Source organism: Amblyomma americanum, chromosome 5 (assembly GCF_052857255.1).
Source record: "Amblyomma americanum isolate KBUSLIRL-KWMA chromosome 5, ASM5285725v1, whole genome shotgun sequence".
NCBI classification, from domain to species: Eukaryota; Metazoa; Arthropoda; class Arachnida; order Ixodida; family Ixodidae; genus Amblyomma; species Amblyomma americanum.
In genome coordinates, this window is record NC_135501.1 from 58330810 (window position 1) to 58351658 (window position 20849).

General features: G+C 46.9%; 1 protein-coding gene across 2 annotated transcripts in view; it reads right to left on the bottom strand.

The window, feature by feature from the left end:
* LOC144134723 (thiol S-methyltransferase TMT1B-like) overlaps positions 1–20849 on the bottom strand; it is a 75855-nt gene that overhangs the window by 41047 nt on the left and 13959 nt on the right. Inside the window, exon 1 of one of the 2 annotated variants that reach the window (XM_077667569.1) lies at positions 16451–16606. The exons of the other annotated variant lie outside the window; for it this stretch is intronic. The gene's annotated coding sequence lies outside the window, so the exon portion shown is untranslated. Of the gene's footprint in view, positions 1–16450; positions 16607–20849 lie in introns of those variants that run through there. 2 annotated transcript variants of the gene reach the window in all.

The following is a 20849-nucleotide window of genomic DNA, read 5'->3' on the forward strand; positions in this document are numbered from 1 at the left end:
GTCAGAACCTTTCTGAGGGCCGTGGCTAACCGACTGCTCATTACAGAAAAATCAGCGCCGGTATCCACAAGTTCGGCCACATCGCGATTATCAGCTATTACTGGCATTTCGGCAGACACCAGTCGGTCGCAGCACGTCGTTGTCGTTGATGTCGTCGGGTGATGTCGTCGTCGGTCGGATCGTAGACGCGAATCATCGGGTGGAGGCTCTTGACTTGATCCAATAGCGGCGGCCTTACCACCGGGGGACGCCGTCTTCAGTTTTCCCGATGTAGGGACGCGCCTTTGAACTGGCTAGAAAAAGACGGGCGGCTTGGCGAAGAAAACGGCCTTGGGGATGGCGACCGGGACTGGCGTCGCCGCGAGGTCGTTGGCTGCACGTTATCGGACAGATACTGGTCGATGTCCAGCAGCCGTTCTCCGTAGCGTGGTTGAGGTGCGTCAGGTGGAAACCCCCTTAAGCCCATTCTGCGGTTGGGGCAGTGGCGGAGGATGTGGCCGGGCTCCTCACAGTGGTAGCAGAGCGGCCTATTGTTTGGCGTACGCCAAACGCGCGCTTTGCTCATGGTGGACAAGGGCTCCTGCGGTACGACGGGTACAGCTGCTGTTGGATACCGCAGTGAAGGAACACAGGAGTAACGGAAGAAAAGGCTTGTCTCACTGGCCCAGGACGACTTTGTAGTGCTTGACCTTATGTCAGTGCATAGGGCGCTGGCTGCGGAGCTGGTGGCGACTGAACAGCTCGGCGGACTTCATCTCGAACCACGTCCGGTATGGCAGCGACGCTGGCCTGTGGAGCTTCGAAGCGAAGTTTCTCGAGTTCTTCGCGCACCAGGCTCCTCACAAGTTCTCGAAGCTCCCCAGTAGGTAGCGACGAGGGCTGCTACACTAACCTGACGGCCGTAGTGCGCGCCCCGTTCTTGCAGAGAGCGCTCCATGCTTGTTGCCTCCTTGGCAAAGTCGGCCACCGTCCTTGGCGGGTCACGCACCAGTCCGGCAAACAATTGCTCTTTGACGCCGCGCATCAGGTGGCGCATCTTCTTGGCCTCCGGAATAGCAGGGTCGGCGCGATTGAAGAGTCGCGTCATGTCCTCGGAGAACATGGCGACGCTCTCGTTCGGCTGCTGCGACCTCGATTGCAAGGCGATTTCAGCCTTCTCCTTTCATTCGCTGGTTTTGAACGTGGCTAAGAACTCTCGGTGACAGATCTTCGAGTTAGTGAAGGAAGCTTCGTGGTTCTCATACCACGTCTTGGCTGAGCCCTGTAGTGCGAAGTACTCGTTCCGCAATTTGCGCTCGCCGTCCCACTCGTTGAAGCCCGCCACACGGTCAAAGCTGGCCAACCAGTCTTCGACGTCCTCAAACCTCTCACTGTGGAATGATGGGGGCGACCGAGGTGTGTGAAGGACGAACAGCGGGGCATTCCTGGAAAGCTGACTTGTCTGGCCAGCCGTAGCGGACGTCATGGCCCTTGCTGATCTTGCGAGTTGACCGAACTCTGGTTGTAGGCCTCGCAGGCGGCGGCTCGCCTTGTGGATTGGTGTTGTAGCCACGCGTTGGGAACTGACGTCAAGAGTGTCCTCGAGGTCAGCGTACATGGACCGTTGCCCAGCTCCTCCACCAAATATGTCACTGATAAACGGTCGAAGCACTCAAATCTGGCTTAATTAAGCGTGCTGGGCGAGCAAGACAGCCAGGAGCTCGAGCCAGGAAGAAGATAAAAACCTCTAGCCCCTAGAGTGCGCAAAACACGCCAAGTTCTATCTAAAACAGTTCGGCCGCAGTATGGCGCCACTGGATTCATTGGTACTGTGGCAATATTTTCACCTGGTAAGCAGTACAACACCACATTCAAAGACCATAAAGTTGAAGAAGCTAAAAAAATTTTTACGCATAATTGCCGGCGTCCCATGCGATGCCCACACGTAACCCTTTCTGAAATTATTGACAAAAACACCTGTCAGTGAACACTACAACCGGTTAAAATTTCGACGTTACAAAAGCAAACATAATACCGAGCAGCTAGTTTTTGAAAATCTGGGCAGCTTTAACCTACACAACCTGATGATGAATGGCACTGCCTGGTTCCTGAAATTAGAACGCTCGCAAAATGCTGCGATTTCTGGTTCCCCTCATGCTTAAATAACTATTGACACAAAATTAAGGTGCATGTTGTAAACTAGGAAGCGCGAAATACCGGACGACGGACAGAGTAAGAGACACAAAAAACCGGTTCAAAAAACACAAATAACGTCGTCCGGTATTTTGCGCTTCCTAGTTTACAGCATGCATCAGCAACTAGCCCGGCAGCTTGCTCTCCTGAACTGCATTTTAAGGTGCATGTTTTTTTTAATTTCTAATGATGCGTTAGACATTGCAATGCACGAATCACCGCGTGATAGTCGCCTACGACTGCTAAATAATTTATATTTGAATTTTTTGTGTCAAAATGTTTCGGTTTCAACAACCTAACGATATCTGTGACGCGAAATTGCCGTTCAGTTCACGTGAGGCACAACAACCCTGTATTATAAACGCTAATGCGCAGTTCAAATTCACTACAGGACTTAAGCCAGCCTGATAGAAGAGCTGCTAAGACAACAAATGTTGTATGAGCAACTATATTCACGTTGTTTTCGAGCTTGAGGTGACCTAGAGATGATTTTCACGTCACAACCATCGTTCGCTTGATGAGCTGGTGAAAAAATTCAACCATAAATTATTTAGCGGTCGCGGGAGACTATCACGGGTTGATCCATGCATAGTAGTGTCTAAAGCATCATGCAAAAGAAGAAAACACGTAACGAAAAATTTGGTGTCTATATTCCTTTAAGAGGCCACGAAATCATTGTGTGGCTCAAATGACAATCTAGATGTTTATGAACGGATTCGTACACACTTTCTTGCTTTAGTTCTACACATTAAGATTCTAGCGTAATTGTTCTAGGTACTTCTAAAACATTGCAATGCGCTAATGGTACATGGTGTTTATATTGTGCTTTAATTTGGAAATGCAAATTTTCTTACCTTCTTGCTTTCCGTTGAAACCGACTGCGGTTTATGCAGGGACCCCGTTCCCACTGAAGCCTCGATGAAGCGTAAAACAGCCCCTTCGCTCAGGACGGCGCTTCGCTACTGGTGCTGTCACATATCTCCTAGTCGGCCAGCGCGGCATGCGATGTGCAGTGTGCACTGGAAATACGAATAACCTGCCGTGGCGATCAGGTCATATTTTCCTGCACTTGCATGCCTATTAAATATTCATGTTCTCCCTTTGTGGACTAATCGTGCCACTGTGATTGCGTGCCCTGCAGAGGCGTGTTATTGCAGGGGCACTTTCGTCGGTCTTGTCGAGCGTGAGGTCTTTTTGCCAGGCGCCGAATGTAAAATGGAGTCGTGCTCACCGCACTGTAGCTGTGCGAGGGTGCTGGCCTTGTTGACAGGCATAGGGCCACTGTAGCTAATATCTGCGCACACTGCACATATTTATTTTTCCGGCCACCCGTGATTACCAGTCGCAGTGACGTTAAATTTCTCACTTCTGTATTTAATTTCCGCTCGTCGTAAAATTTTTGTGACACAATTTTGTTTTTTCTTTATTTTACCTGGAATTTATGACTTCGATCATTTTTTGTTTACTGTGAATGGACCGTTTTGTTTCTATTCTCCAATCATGTTTTTATGTACAGTGTGTTTCAGCTAATACTTCGCACAATTTAAAAAAAAAATATGCGTTTTGTGTTAGAAGATCGCTTTTTTCGGCATATCATTTTCAGCGGTGTAGTACACCAGAATGCACTTAAGATGTGCTAAATAGCAGACTGGTTACTTAATATTGAAGTTAAGGTTCGTTCTTCGGGCTCCACGACCGGTGCCCCACCGTCCGACACGGTATAACAGACGAGATCCAGCAACACTTGACTGAAGGAAGTAAAACTGAAACTTAATACAGGAATTCACATATTTAAAACAGAATAAACTGCAAGCATAATTACATGGAACTGGTTTAGGAAAAATCTTACCTCCTTGGCATCGCCGAAGATGCAAGGGGTCTAAATCTAGCCCAGAACCCCTTTTCCCAGGCTCCGGGGCCCGGTATTAAAGACCTGGAAGCCTGGCTCGTCCTTTGCATCACCCAATCACAGCAAACTAACACATGATTGGTTTAGAAACGGTATGGCACGCCTTCCAGTTTCGGCAAGGTTCTAAAACCCTCTCCCTAAAATACACAGCACGAAAAGAGCATCAAAATTGCTATAAGAAAATGGAATTCCGGGAATGGACCCTCGAAATGATTGGCCCACCAGGTTTACGTGACATGCCCCATAATTCGGCAGTATTACTCAAACTCCCCCCTTCAGAAGAATAAAAGCAAAAACAGCCACACATCGTGCCCACACGTGCAATCGGTTTCGTCGAAGCTCGTCCACCCTGACGCCGTTCCGCAATTAGCTCTGTCGTCGGACTCCAGCGGGGTGCTTCCGCTTTGCCCGACTGCCCGCTCGGTGCCGACCTTCTTAGGGTGATTAGCGTTCTCGTGAGCATACGCGGCTTAGCTTGCCGCCGGCCTACCGGCTAACCAACGCCCCATAGATACCCGATCGGTGGGGTTAACTCAAATCTAGATGCCGCTGCCCATCCGTCCTTTTCATTGCTCCCCTCCTCGAGAAGATTACTACTTTTCAAGGTTTTCCCACGAGATGCTCGTCGCAAGGTCGCGTCGCGTTTGGTGTTTGTCAAGACGCCGCGGATCATTCGATCCCTTGCAATTGAATTATTTTAACTATTACTCTTAAGCTCGTTAATTAATGAGAGGCGTGTAGCACACTGTAAGTCATACCCTCAACAGTTTTTAGAATTTCGAAAACGCGGTTACCCTCCGCGCTATGATGCAACAAGTTTTGGCTACATCGCAGCAACACAATTGCGCTCTCGATAACCTTGCAGGCAAAGCTACTTCTCCCAATCCAAGTATCCCGTCGAAATAGCCAGAGTTGGTTGGACCACAACACGACACGTAATTGCCTTTTCGGAATTATAAAAACTGATCTGGATACAATTGAATCCCGGCACAACGAATGCCCCTTCAACGACATTTTCGCCACAACGAAGTAATTTTCAATCCCCGCAAAATCCCCATAGGATTTAAGGTATTAAAATTCTCTCGAAAACGAATTAATTTGTGAGCACGCATTCGCTTCTACGAATTTTTCCCGAGCCTTCACCGGTCAGTGGCCCGCCTTTCTTCAAAAGTTCGGCGCTGTACGAGATTATTTCTTGCTAAAGCAGTGGCTTGGAGCAGCTAAATATTGCAGGGAATGTATGTTTATTACATTTTCATGTATCCTTTATTAAAAAATTTGGTTGGGAGTCGTTTATTCGTCATATGGACGCAGCGAGGGGACTTGTTGGCGCAGAGGGAAAGGCCGCCGGCCGCACGAGGGCCAAAGACGAATCTAAAATCCAGTCGCCAGCCGCCCCTCCCCGCTTTCTCCGCAGCCCTTGCCATTTTCTCGTGTGTCGGTGTGAGTTGATCGTCGATCTCTCGCTGTAGTCAGATCTCGTCGATCGCCTCTGCCACGTCGTCGCCAACGCAGAAGCGAAAATTTATTTCTCTAGAAGAAAAGGTTAGAATTATCGTCGAAGCGGAAAGCGGGAAGAAGGAAATTATTCCCGCAGATTTTGGCATCGCGCCGAGTTCGCTATCGACGATTTTGAAGAATAAGGACAGCATTAGGTAGGCACTTTTGTCGGGCACTTCAGCGCAGCACAAGAAAGTGACGCAACCAACGTATGAAGAGCTCGACAAGGCTGTCGACGCTTGGTTCGTCGATAAGCGAGCAACAAACATGCCCGGTAAAATTTTACAGCAGAAGGCCCTAAATTATGCTTGTTTGCTAGGGCTGAGCGACTATAAGGCAAGCATAGGATGACTGAATCGCTTTAAAGAAAGGCATAACATCGTCGGCAAGGTTTTTTGCGGTGAATCGGCACCTGCGGACGTTGACGGCGCATGAGCATGGGCGGCGGAGAGCATGACTGACATAACGAGCAGTTACGCTCCGTCTGATATTTACAACGCAGACGAGACGGGCCTGTTCTATGAGTTGCTGCCAGTGAAGACGCTTGATTTTAAAGGGCAGCGTTGCCACGGAGGCAAACATAGCAAACAACGAGTGACTGTGCTGCTGTGCACAAATGTGGATGGGTCTGACAAACGCCGCGCGTTATTTGCAAAAGTGCAAAACCGCGCTGCTTCAAGGGGAACAAGAGCCTACCTGTCAAGTACGGGGCAAACAGCCGGTCGTGGATGACCCGTGCCATTTTTGCTGACTGGGTGGTGGCACTTGACCGCGACATGAGCAGACAAAATCGAAATGTTTGTTTGCTCTTGCACAATTATTCAGCGTAACGCATTGACGACGTCAAGCTGTCAAGTGTGGAGCTGAAGTTCTTCCCGCCGAACTGTACCTCAGTCATTCAACCCCTGGACCAAGGCATCCTCCGGAGCATGAAGTCTTCCTACCGGGAGAGGTTGATTCAGCGGCTTCTCCTGAACACCGACACCGGTAGGGAGACGAAAGTCGATCTTTTCATGATTATAGAAATGATAGCTGCGGCATGGAGAGCAACACGGTGCAGCGTGATCCGCAACTGCTTCAAGCACGCCGGGTTTGTCGACAGCAAGGCGACCAGCACGACTGCAGCCGTGGAAAGTGTACCATCGTCATCGACTCCGGGGATTGACGTTACTTGGAAATCGCTCCAGGAAGCTGGAAACGTCCCTGCTGACATAGCGCTGGACGATTTCCTCGACATTGACGCGGACGCGATTGTCCACGAGGAAAAAAGGGATGAAGACCATCAAAAGTGCTCGCGAGCCGGAAGAGCCGTCCGAACATGAAGACGACTCTGGTCAAGATTTACCTGCCCCGGTAGCCTCATCGCAGGTACTGGATGCCTTCGACGTTATTAGAAAATTCCTTGGCACACACGATGACGACGTCGCGATGTCGCTGTTAACAGAGTGCGAGAGTCGCGTGACGCCGCTGCTGGCAGTGAAACGCAAGCAGGCTAAGCTTACAGATTTCTGGCAATAAAACTCTGTTTTGGTTTTGCTGGAGTTATTGCCTTGTATTTTTGGTTAATTTCTCGGCAGCGAAATTTCGCGACAACGAAATTTCTCTCGCGTCCCGTCGATTTCGTTGTAGTGGGACGCAACTGTATTGCTTATGGTGGGCTACACGCCTTTCTACCATTATGGAGCCTAACAGTAATAGTTAAAATTTACCTATTCATTATTTGTTAACCAGTTAGCTAGGTAGGAAGTCTGCTGTATTCTGATGTGCTACACCACTTGTATTGCTATGCCGTAAAATCACTCTTTTCGCTCAGAAAGCCTATTTTTAAAAAGTTCATAAAGTCTTAGGTAAAAACCCTCTATAGACGGCTTCACAATGGCATCCAGAATATCTGGTAATGTTTTATATCGAGCGTTAGATTCATCCTTCATGCTCTGTTATGCGTTATAACGTGGCAGCGTTGATGAGCTCATGTCGCAAAAAAGTTGGTGTCTCGTTAATAAAATAATGTGTTCAAGGAATCGAACCCAAGTCTCTCTGATTGCGACGCGAGCAACAGCTGAACACGCTACGGAGGATCCTTTTTCCTTTATTAGATGAAAGTGCACCCAACCTGGTAGGCTTCAAATCCGACTTAACCTCTTCTCAACACGCAACCCGTCGCACACAGTCGCACCAGCATCCAGCGCTCACTTTGCCTGCACATCAAAATTCCGGGAGACACACGCATGCGTCGTAGAATGGGAGCCAGGCAGGAGGTCATTCCTACGCAGCATATAACCACCGCTCTATAGCACACCGGTCTCTGAACAGACACGTCGATGAACGCGGCAGCACTACGTGGTGATCTGTCATGCCGGTCTTCCACAAGCTAAAGGGTCCCATGAGCACTAAAATATCACATAGAACCTTAGGAACTCCATTTTAGTTAGAACTCTTGTAGTGTAGGGCATAATATCAATGTCCTTTTTGAGAGAACATTGAAGTATGTCCCCCCCCCCCCCCAAAAAAAAAAAAGCACGGCATCACGACGAAACACAAAGCAATGAGCAATAGGTCCTGGCTTCTGACACAAGCGACCGTGGACAGACCACGATACAAAAGTCACTTCTTCGCGGAGCCACCTTTTTAGAAGCAAGGTTGACGTGTGAAGTTTGAAAAAAGGAGTATCTTTCCGGCTTCTTGAACACACATTCGTTTCACCCGCTTTAATACACTGCTGTCTTCAAAGGAGAGGTAAGGCTGCCGATAAATCGGAACAGGAAACAACTCCTCAATCAGAATTTTTCTGACCTTTCTTCTAGATAGACTGTGCAGGAATTCCAAGGAAAACAGTACAGTGAGGAAATGGAATGTTTCGACGACTTGTTCAAGAAAATCCCGCAAAGGCCCCTTATTCCCATGACCAGTGGGGGCGAACAGAATGGGCCAATGGGCAATTAATCGTCTGTTAAACACAGCTAGGATGAAGGGGTGGTTTGCTGTTTCAGAAAAAATGAAAACTTAGGAGAACACATTAGAACTTCTAAAGATGTTCGGCGAAAGCCTGTGGCCATTCGACTGTGGGCGCCATGCAACGGCACGTGTGGCGAAGGAGCGCCGCCGCAACGCGTACTCGCTCCGCCTTCCGTTGCAGGCGTCGTCACTCTTGCTATGCACAGCTGTGCATGCGCTTCGGCGCCGCCACCTGTCGTTGAGGGGGCGAGGAGGGGGTGCGCCGGTGCGGGGACGGTCACACCTGGCACTGTTCCAGGCTTTGGATGCAACGGACGTGCGGTCACCCCGAGTATAAGCCATTAAAGACTTTCGCCTTAAAATCCTGAAACCAAGCTGATGAACAAACGAGTGCTGGAGACCAGCTCGACCTGCCTACAGGAGGAGAAACAAGTTGACTGGAGACATAAGTTCCCATTGAGAGCATCACGAAAAAGTCGCAAATATGTGCATTGCCTGCACTTTTTCCTTGCACAATGCCACACCTGCATGACATAGACAAACTAAGAAACCAAGAAGATATTGCGTACTTGTACTTGTGCAAAGAGAGACAGCTTACTACCCATCCAAGCCTGCGTTCGTCTCCTAACTAACGAGATCTGGAAATCCCAGCGAAGCCTGCAATTACGATACTGATGCAAGAGAACCCCCAAATATTTTAGACCTTCGGAGTCCCACCTGATCCCGAAAAAAAGCTTTATTTTGTACCCCAGTTACGTACCCAAAAACCCCTTTGATTTATCAAGGTTAAGAGACGCACCCGAAATACGACAAAAATGCTCAGTTACACGCAAAACCTCGAGCACACTCATTTTATGACAAAAGAAAAGGCAAACAGAGCCAGCATACGCCAAAACCTTAATTTCACATTGCGATGGAGTGGAGCCACGAATTGCTATGTTGCTGATGATACTACGACTACAACACGCTACGATGGTTCGTAGGTTCGAACTGAATAAAAGTGGACCTATTGAAAGCGTTGTGGTCACTGACTTCGTGAGGTCTGTGTACTGATGCGTACATGAGTAATGCCTTAGTATATGGTTAGTATATCCTCGAGCTAGACTGTCCGCGGCCTCGTTTCCCTCGAGCCCCTCGTGCCCAGGAGTCCAAGTGATTTGGTGCTTCCATGTGGAATTTTGAACTTGTGGGGTAGTCAGAATGGGAGCGACGGAGTATGGAAGTCTGCCAGAGAGGAAGAGGCGACACGCGGACTGGGAGTCGGTTGCGCATATCCTTAGTATCTCGCAGAACAATAGCACTTATCTTCCTTTTCCACAAAATTGTTTACAGCCATCATTCCTTCACAGTAACTCTTACACAACCGGCCCGCACATCTCATCGGTTGCGTAATGACCTCAGTTTTAAATGCCTTTCGGGAAGGACCACTGCATAGAGCTTATCAGCCCTACCCCTTGAAATCATTTATTGGAATGGTCTTCCTGACAACGTTGTTCATATTTCAGATCTTGCTATTTTGAAAGAAAAAATAAGCAGCATATTGTTCTGAAGTGGGTTTTTGAATTTAGTTCTAGTTTCTGGTTCTTTGCTTACTACTGTATAACAAGGTTAAAATAACCATCTTCGCTTCTGTGCGCGCCCAAGTTATGTAAATCACATCACATAATGCTACAGTCGGAGCCCTTGAGATAATTAAAGAAATAAAAAATAAAAAATAAAATAAATAAATAAATAAATTGCCCTTACCAACTCTATCAAACGCAGTAAAACAGAGCGGTCTATAACTATTGCTGTCTACTTGACGTGAACGGTGCTTCTGACAATATCACACATGAGGTGATTCATTCAGCCTTACATTGAAATGGCATTATTAATAATATATTTTTCGTGTGAACATGTCAAGGCGCGATAGCCTTGCCTTAAATATCTCGTGAAGTTATTCAGAGAGAGATAATAAGTCCAACCCTGTTCACTGTGTCTCTCGTTGGTTAGGAGAAGCGCTAACCGCTTACTGTTCAAATCTCCCTCTACGCAGATGAAATCTGTTTGTGGTGCTCCGAAAGCAACAGGCGCGTTGCGCATACACGACTACAGGGGGCCATAGGTTGTACAGAATTATTTTTAATCAAGCTGGCTGCCGTCATGTCTGTAGTAAAGAGCGCCGTAATTGCATTTGCTTGTCATACGTGCTGAAAGTTGCTGCCACCCCAATGCTGTATGTCACGAGCCAGAAATTCCTCGGCGTGACCATCGACAAGTCGCTCTCGTGGTCAGATGTACAGCAGCTAAGAATCAAACTCAGTTCATACTTCTCTATCTTTCGTATGGTGGAAATGTACAGCGCAAATAAAGACGAGGACTCAAGAAAGGCACATGGAACGCACAAGAGCTGACTTGGAACAGTTTATTTCGAACCTCGGACCAGCATATATAGATGAAAAAAGCTGGCAAACATTATGTATGCGCAGCTGGTGACACATTCATGTGATGACGCAAGTGTAACAGCTCTTTACCAGTAAGAGCAATAGATGGCTTAGCCACGCAGGACCTACACAACCGCTATATTATTTGACCTTAGATGATTTCTCAAGACAATTGGCAACAGTTTTTGGCGACAACAGAGCAATCTTGGTAAGCGGGCTGGCACACGAACTCTTGATCTGAATCACAATCATTTTCGTCTTCACCATTTTTCCTACAGTTCCTAGACTGTCCGTCCAGAAACACTCCTTGTCGTTCAGACACATAGTTGCAATGTTTTCGGAGGTGGTCGTTTGTTAAAACACCTACCACTTTGTCTTACATAGCTCTTCCCACATTTCAAAGGGATGTTGCCGAAAATAGGATGCGCACATTCTATGAACTTTGTTCGGTGCTTCTGCTTGCAGTTCGGATTCTTCGAATCATTGGGCCTGGACAGTCTGCCCAATTTTTGCAGCTTATCAGGGGCACAAAAAAACAACTTTTACGTTCCCTCTGTTCGCCGACTTTTTAGGCGATGAGACAGGCCTAGGATATGCGGGATCACATCAATCCGTTTTGTTTTAATGTGGTAGTGATTTACGATTCTCTTATGAGCACAGGCGCTTAAGAAGGGTGTCTGCGGCACTGACCAAAATATGAGTAGAATACCCCGCGGCTCTGAGACGAAGAAGCTGTTCACTGAAACTAGAGTCACTGAAGACTAGATTTTTTCATCTAGATATACTGGTCCGAGGTTCGAAATACACTGTTGCAAGCTAGCTCTCGTGTGTTCCATGTGTTTTCCTTGCGTCCTGCTTTTTATGTGCGCTGTACATTTTCATCATGAATCACCAACATGCACAGACTTCAACCTTAGTGAATCTTTCGTACGCTCTAGACTACCTGAAGACGCTTTTCTACATAATCATTACTGCAGCCGCATAGAACGCTAAGTGAAGGCCTCCAGCGCTATAGTCTCCCAACTCTTCAGGGTATCTCGCAAACAAACACGAAACTGATCGAAGCCATGCAAGCTGAAGTCTTGCAGACGAAGTTTCTGGCGTGTCAGCCTAGCCATCCGCTCGCAACGTACTGCATAAATGAGATTTCGGATGTTCTCCTGTCACAGTGACCGGGCGCTGTAAAGCCCTCCTCACCACCCTGGAAGTTTGGTGCACGGCATATCAGGACAGCAATACTTGGCACTCAATGCAAAACCAACACCCCAGGACCAGCACTTGCATACTTTGCTCTTGAGCACAACAATGGAGGCTACAGTGCTCACTGCCGCATCTACACTGACGACTTTGTCACCTCTGTCTCATCAGCAGTTGGCGTCTGGATTCCTTCAAAGGGCACCACATTTCCTGCGATACTCAGTCACCACAATTCGACTACTGCTACCGAGCTTTTACTTATACTCTGCAACAACCCCGAGCAGCGAGGGTTATCTTCAGTGGATGCCGCGCTGCACTACAATGGTTAATGTTATCGCGCGTTCAGGAGCAGCTCGTTATCGATTTCGATAGGCTACATACTGAGGCCTGTGAGCAAAGCCACCATGTTGTGTTGTGGTGGTTACTCCCTCACCGCGGCCTCGCAGGCCGCAGTGAGGGAGTTGAATGATCACGTTGAGGTCGCAGCAAGAGCTCCGTGGTGCGACTCATTGCCTTATCCCGTAGTGACGGCGCCAGACTTGTGGCTACTGAATCGTGACGGAGTCAACGCTCTCTGTGGTGTGACCCACAGCGTCGATACAGATGCCGATACTTTTTGTCTCGAACACACTTGTGGCTTTCTTCTGCCAAGCAATTTAGACAAGCATGACCGTAATAGCCTGAACAGAATTCGACTGGACTATTCTTGCATTCAACACTTTATCCGTGACATTGGGGCATCAAGCCGCTCTCTGTGCTCAAAATGTGGTGTTCGCGAAGATATTGAACACTTCGTCTGCTGCTGCGAGATTTTCAACACTCGCAGCAAGATATACTTATGTACTTTTGTACTCTGCCAGGACAGCGCACACTGCCTGTGTGTTATGGGACCTTGGAGTGATGCGGCTTCGGCTGCATGTGGGACAAAAGCATTACAAGCTTTTCCCGATACACGAGTTTGGTAGACGGTCTTTGATGATGCTGTCTATTTGTGAGTACGCGAGGGTTGTGTATGCTTGATGTCACCTTTTACCTTTTCTTTCCAGCCTTTTTTCTGCTCTGCCTAGCGTTGCGATGGTCATCAGGCTGTGGAGTCAATTACACCAAATTCCTCGCCACCGCTTTTCTTGTTAGCAAAGAAACATGTCTCGTCTTCTGAATCCAGCAGTATATCTCCGAAAATTTATTTACAGATACTGTTGTCTCATTCTGAGACTCTGCCGAGTGTTTGTATAGAACGGAAATAGAAAATAATTATTCATAACCACTTGATTTACAAACTGTTCACGTAGTGGCTGCCACAAAAGATCAAGTTCAAGGCACACCTCCACTCTACGCGGGATAAAAGAAAATTTAGTTTAATCAAAGAAAGACGAGAAGGGTACAGTGTTCATTGAGTTCCTCCAGTGGGCCACATGTGTAGAATGACAAGTGAATGAAAGGGGAGCAGCCATACAAAATAGCTTGTGCACCATTTTGTGTAGCATGATAAGCCGATCACATGTTCGTTGATGCTCCATGGAATCCAGTGATAATACATGATAATGCTCAGAGTGGTAAAAGTTGAGAACGTAGCGAAAGGTGAACGGATAGTGATAGCTGCTTAACGGCCGCTGGAAAAAAGCGTAGAGATTAACTACATTAAATGTTGGGCCGAGCAGAAGAGAAGGTATGGCATTTTAAATGACGAAGTTCCAGTTCGAGATGGGAGCGCGAATCCACAGTGCATGCTGCGCGAGAGTTAAGTAGAGAGCTGAAGGATCTGCAGATAGCGGTCACTCCTTACTATATCGTATGTGATGCACAGGTGTGAAGTATGCAACCTTCTGATTGTGAAGTGACAACGCAACAAAAAACATCCGCACGCCCGCGTTGTGCTCAAAGTAATGTCCACCCTTGAACGTCACATTTCGCATGTACAGTACCACGTGGCCTACTAGTCAACGCGTCGGCGGGAGTTTTGAGCAGCGCCGAGCAGTGCAGCCTGGGTAGCGTGGGCGACGCAGTGAAAATGGAGTGACGCGATTTTATGGATGTCGCTGTGTGCACACAGTAGGCGTGCGATTGTCGAATTTCGGCAGAACTGGTGAGCATTTGTAGAGCCGCAGTGCCTAGGGAAATAGAGCTTTTGAAAGTCTACGAACATGCAAGGCTGTTACAAGTCGTCAGCTCCAGATATCTAACTTCAACCAGGCGCCTACCTGTAATGGTGATAAATTTACCCATTAGAGTTTAGTGAACGACCTTACTAGTTAATATGGTTGACATGTTTTCAAACGTCGGCCAACACTTCAATTACTTTGTCCAAAAAGCCATTCCCTTGTCTAACAAAACCTCTTCTTGAAAATTATTGTTGGTCTTTCCTGAAACATCTTGAATGAATGAAGCCAGCAGTCACTGAAAGTATGGAAAGCATAGAGGCCATCTCGATGTTCAATGTCAGGGGTGCCAACGGTGCGAGCCATTGTATAGCAGTATGCAAATTGAAGCACGGGCTCGGACGTAAATAAAGGAATAATCTTTGAGGCCGTGATAATTGCCAAAGCCGGAGACCTATGTTTATGCACTTCAACAATCACACTGACACACAAGGAAATCTGTTTTTTTGTCATCATCATCTAAATTTACTCTCCGTCTGATTCGATGCGCTGATACCGCATTTGCGGTCATTGTTTTCGTTTCTTGTTTTGTTTCGGTTGAAGTGGCCCTGTGTCCCTTGTTCTGACGGCCGCAGTTTTTGACTTATAGTTTTGGCTTAGCAGTTCTGACTCAGAGTCTGCTACGGCATATCTACTGTGGTTGGAATAGGTTTTTTTACATGGGACTACGCTTTTGCTTCGATATACATGACACGGTTATTTTAGCCTTGTCCTTGCCTTCACGTTTACATGAAATTTTCTGGTCACTGGCTCGCGCTTCTTTTGACCGCACTTGGATCCATTTTTTTGCTGCACTCGTGGCATAACTTTTTAGGTAGATTGGAAGCTCTTTTTTGCTTTTTCTTGTGTTTTACTCGTGTTCCTTGCTGTCACGTGGATTTTGGATGAATTTATAAGCTGCTCTTGGCTCTGAATATACTGATTGCATTATTTCATCTTCAGTCATTTATGAATTTCTTTCGTCCTCGTCGGGACGCGCTGCATCCTCTAACAGTGCAGGGGAAATAATTTTTTCTAGCTTGGTGGTCATTTTTTAATTAGCATTTTATCATTTCAAGCTTTTAAAATGATTCATTGCAAAGTAGAAGAAAGACAACATGTCGCCAGCGGGATCCATGCCCAGGGCCTGAGTATTTCGCGTATGGTCCGTGCTCTACCAATTGAGCTATGGCGGCCGGTGCCCGACCTTCTACTTTCGGCGCTATTTATGCTGCCTGTAACTTAACCTTGACAGTATTAACTACGCCAACCTGGTCCATAGCTGCGCACATAGGTGCACATAGGGCGTCTATCAGACAAAAATGATTGCGCTACTATTTTTTTCTTATTTCCGAGCTCCTTATTCCCTTGCACACGTCAACAAATACTTCTAAAATCTATTGCTGCTATAAACTAAGAAACCCTTTCCCCTGTGCTATAATTGTGACATTTGCTGTGCGCCCACTCCAAACTATGTGGGACATTTTCAAAACCCTTTTTGTTTGCTGGTCAAGAAGCTTTATGTAAGCGGAACAAAGGAACTTTGCTTTGTGTCTTGGTCTGTTTCTGCAGTGGTAACCACTAAGGTAGCTTTTTTCCTTCCGCACGCCCTGTGGTCGCCGAAATGAATTCAGCTACGCACGCCGGAATTCGATGACTAGTGTCATGGTTCCGTTAATTTCGCAGAACACGAAAGTAAGTCTAGGAGCGGGAAAGTTGTTCATTGTAATATTTTGACCAGTGATGTCCATCTAAATGGTTAGACAAGCTTTTTTTACATATTTCGTCATTTATACACAAAGTAAAAACGAAGATTAACTGCCACTATAGTGTGAACGTGCTCCTTTTGTGACTGCGCCAACCATGCATTACAAAAGCGAACACAACTTGTATGAAGTGCCTGAAGAAATTAACATCACGAGTTTATGCAGGACGTAGTAACACTGTTCCTTTAGTTGGAAAAAAAATTACACAGGATGTTCGAATTCATGAGTCAGGCCCGTAAGAAAGGATGCCCATGAGAAACTACCACAAGGTGAATAGTCGCCAGTCGAAGCTCTTCTAGTACGCAGTACGGGAACGCACTATATAAGTAGAAGGCTAACGCACTGCTGATTAAATGTGGCGCATAAAGAAGTTTCCACAAATACGCTTACCGTGTAAAATTTAGAAAAGGAGAGATGAGACGAGGTGATGGTGAGAAGCCTGCACTTGAGACGCTGTTCCAATCCCGAGCTACAAGAGGCACTAGCCAAACAAGTCAGTTTTTACGTGCCTTTCAGCGTCGAATGTCTGCACGTGTCTCACGAAGTCCACAAATAGCCTGAACACCGACAATAAGCGGGCGCTGTCGTCGTTTCCAATGCCGAAATTTGGCCTTGAGCAGCACTCGGAGTATTGACGAGGTTGTTATTCAGGGGGAGGTGGACGCGCGGGGGGTACTTAAGAAAACAAAGAGAAGGGCGCAGCCCGGTAACTTCCTCCTTTTGTAGAGGTGCACCGCAACTGAGCCGCGCGGGTAGGGGGTAGAGAAGAAAGAGCGGAGAGGAAGCGGGTCTGGTTTGGAGAGGGTGGCACAGGAGGGTGCAAGGGGTGACACGAGTCGAGCCCATCCCAGCCCTGCGCTGCGGGAACCCGTTTGGGCGGCTAATACCGCATTTACACGGGCGACCTTAGGGGGTTATAGCATACCGTTATCGTGTTTACGTTACCGTTTACCGTGTTACCGGACGCCGGACTTTCCGGTTAGCGCGGCGCACGCCAGAAGACGTTTTAGCGTACCGTCTCTCCCCGTAACAAGTTACCGTAAGGCTAAAACGAGTTATGATGATTGCAGACGCCCAGATTTTAATGAAAACAAAAAAACGGATGCATTGCAATCATTTCTGTGTAGTGAGATGCTACACTTTATTAATCTTTTTCTCTGCATATAAAGACTTACCGACTCAACTTCAGCTAACAGCCGACTCAGCGGCTTTTCAAATGTGCCCGTGACGCTAGACACATTTGGCTACCCTGACCAGTAGAAAATTTCACTAAGTAGACCTCAGTAAGCTTGCATACACAGCGCACGTTGTGTTGCGAGCACTGTAAAAAAGCGCAACTACGACACCTGTTTGCCATGCCGCATCGTCGCTTCTCTATGTGTTTGGGTGTAAACCCAGTGTTGCCATCTAGTGTCAGTAAGTTAAAGCGCGCCAACTCCGGGCCGGATTAACTTTTTTTTTCCTGCAATTACTGATGAATATAATAAGAGAATCGCCAGTCTTTTTTTCGGGGAAAAAATCATGAAAATGCAGAAAAATGTTAAACAGGGAACAAAACTGAAGAGCTGCAGTGTAGTCGTTGATATTTGGCTATGTACACGACATATAGTTAGGCTTAACTGCTCAAAAATTGGCAAAAAATCTCAAAAGCATGGCCTAGCTGTTACTCAAACCTCCACGTATGAGTGAGAGTTTGCCAATTAAAAGCGAATGCCTTCATTTATAGCGATTAATGGCGCCGAAGAACGCGGCGGCGGTGCTGTATTTGGTCCGAAGCGGCCTAGCAGGGCGCCGCCATGTTTCTTTAAATAGATTCCTTAAAGTGCAAGTGGACGGGTAAATGGCGGCGCACGCGCAGATGTCGCTAGCCGGGCCCGGTAAACGGTAACATAAACACGGTAACGATATGCTCTAACTCCCTCTTAAACCACTGTTAAAGGGACACTGAGGAGAACCCTATCAAAATTTTTTTGTAGCAATATCTGATAGTTCGGCATTTCATGGCTTTGTTGACGCTTGTCCGGGAGCGAAAGATGCATTTATTTCAAAGAAATTTGGATTCGAAGTTGAAAAATTTTTTCCCGCCGCTCCGATTCAAACTCGAGAACTCTTATGACGACACGGAGAACTCTTATGACGACACAGTACGGAGTGACGTGAAACGTGACGTAAACGGAGACTCCGTGATTTCTGGCCGGTAGCGGTGCGGTGCGCAACCTTCCTTTGCAAGCCTCATAGATTCGTGACTTCCATGAAGTAAGGAAAATTCCTCCATGGTGGCGCATCTTGTCCTAGGAAGTCATCACGCTTGTACTTGCGAGATTGGCCTGTGGCGGCGATACCTGTATTTTGGTTCTTGCTATTTTCTACATTACAAGAGCTTTGTTTCCAGGAAGAGTGGCGTTTTTGTGATCAGGAGCTGGTATTCTATGGATACAAGCCAACTTCAATTTCTCCTCAGTGTCCCTTTAAGGTAACTACGGTTCCCCGTAACTATAGTTAGTCGCGCTCACTCGGCAGATGAAAGTGCAGTTACGCCCCCTAACCACAGTTACCCAAAACGAGCTTGCCGACCTCCGCTTGCTACCTTAACCGACAAGATGGCGGCGCCCGTGGAAACCGCAACATAGAACGACTCGACCTCCCAGAGGCGTGTCATCTGGCCTGATTCAACAACCGCGGCCCTGATACGCATCTGGGAGGACAAGCAACCTGCGCTGCGCGGTAACACACGCAACGCTTGGATATATGCTGCGACTTTATCGGAACTGAACGCCGAGCTACCGCCGGGAGAAAGCCCATACACCAGCAAACAAGTGAAGCGTAAAATGAAAAACAAACCTCAACAAGAAATACCGGTAAGTGCGACCTTTACCGAACGATGCTTGTGCCATCGGGTTCTTGGCTCTGTTTTCATAGTGCAGCTGAACTGCTTACGTCAGCCTCGCATGTGCGACACTAGCATGCGTTGTCACTGGAGCAACACGTCGATTCCCTTCGCCGTCGTCGCACAGTTGTGGAGTGTCGAAGACGGTCTTGAGAATGCATTGTTGAGGTAGTAAGGACTCGAGAGTAATGACCTCAGACAGGAGCAGCATACGTTAGAACCTTCGCTCGTGCACGCGTGCACGGCGCTGCATGCAAACTTCGTCTTCCTCGTTACACACGTGTTGTTCGTCGTTTTTATTTGCAAATTGCGAGCTGCAGCGCTGACAGCATTGCTGCACGCGTCGCTATTTATGACCACCTGCTAGAGCAATAATGTAGTTAATTGAATTTCTAGATTTATTTCATATTTCTTTACCAGACTTCCCTGTGTACTAGCAGCATTTCTGAAGTAGTATACACAGTGCAGCCTGGGAAAGATGTATGAAAGAAATAAATCTAGAAATTCACTAAGTAAGATATGGCTAGAATGATAATAGTTGAGCCATAATGCACAGTCGTGGCTTCAATTGCAAAGCTGCAACTAGCAGGATTTATTTTACCCACATTGCAAATGTAAATTGCATTCATTATTTTACCAGTACCTGTGCATATGCATTAGACACTTATCTAAGAAATATTAGTCTTGCATTAAGAGTATGTAAAGTGAAGCTTAACCCACTTAGAGAAATGCTGTGATCACAACGTTCAAATGTTTTTATTTTAGCAACGCATTTATTAGCTCACATCATTTTTATTTCTCCATGCAGCTGAGATGGACAGACATTTCAACTGGGTCGCCTGTTGTCCCATGGATCTTCTACTGGCAGCTCCACAGTTTCCTCGGCTGCATTCCCATCAACGATGATGGGTGAGTCGAGAAAAGCTTAGAGGTAATTTGTGACTTATAACATTGCATGTTATCTTTCGTTCAGATCACTTCAGAATTTTATTGCTGTTCATTTCTCAGTGCGGAACATATGCTCATTATAAAATGCTGGCCAACAATAGATAATAAAAAACAGACTCAAGCAGTTGTGTAAACCAATCCCACAAACATGAGCACTGGCCTCCACGTCTACATTTTTCCCTTGTGGTGTTGTCCTTTGTCATGAAGCGTGAACCAACAAGCCAAGCAACTCCCACTGCTCGTCCATAAATCCTTGTCTTTTTCTAGTAATTCTACATATCGGTAATTAGCTGGTTGTCTCCCCGTATACTTAATGTTACTATGCCAGAGTAAAGACCGCTTTGTTGTACAGGGAGTTCAATGCGCATTGCTAGTTTAAGTTACGCCCTTTTTCTTCAGGTGGGAATCATATGTCAAAAGGCACACACTACGGATGGATACTACTTAAGTCTCTAGCAACATGAAATATAGTACGCACAAGAATTTCGGTGCATTTATTTGCGTGATATAAAAATATCACGTGCTGTATGACCATTCATCTTTCACACCTGTGCACATGCAGCTTCAGCTTCATCCTACTCTCTTGTAGATACCCATCAACACCATTGATTCCATTAGCAACTGGGTTGGAATACAGCGGAGTAATACGGCAACGTGTAGATCATAAGCTGATAGTGTTAACTGTTGTCTTCTACAGGGACACTGAAGGGAAGTAGCAAAGTACATAAAAAACTTCTATGTAATATCTGTAATGTGCAAGTACTTCAATAAACATAGTGGTGGGCTAGTTGGTTTTTCATACTTAAAACGAACGACAGCGTAAAAAAGGACGCCCCGCCGCGGTGGCTCAGTGGTTAGGGCGCTCGACTACTGATCCGGAGTTCCCGGGCTCGTACCCGACCGCGGCGGCTGCGTTTTTATGGAGGAAAAACGCTAAGGCGCCCGTGTGCTGTG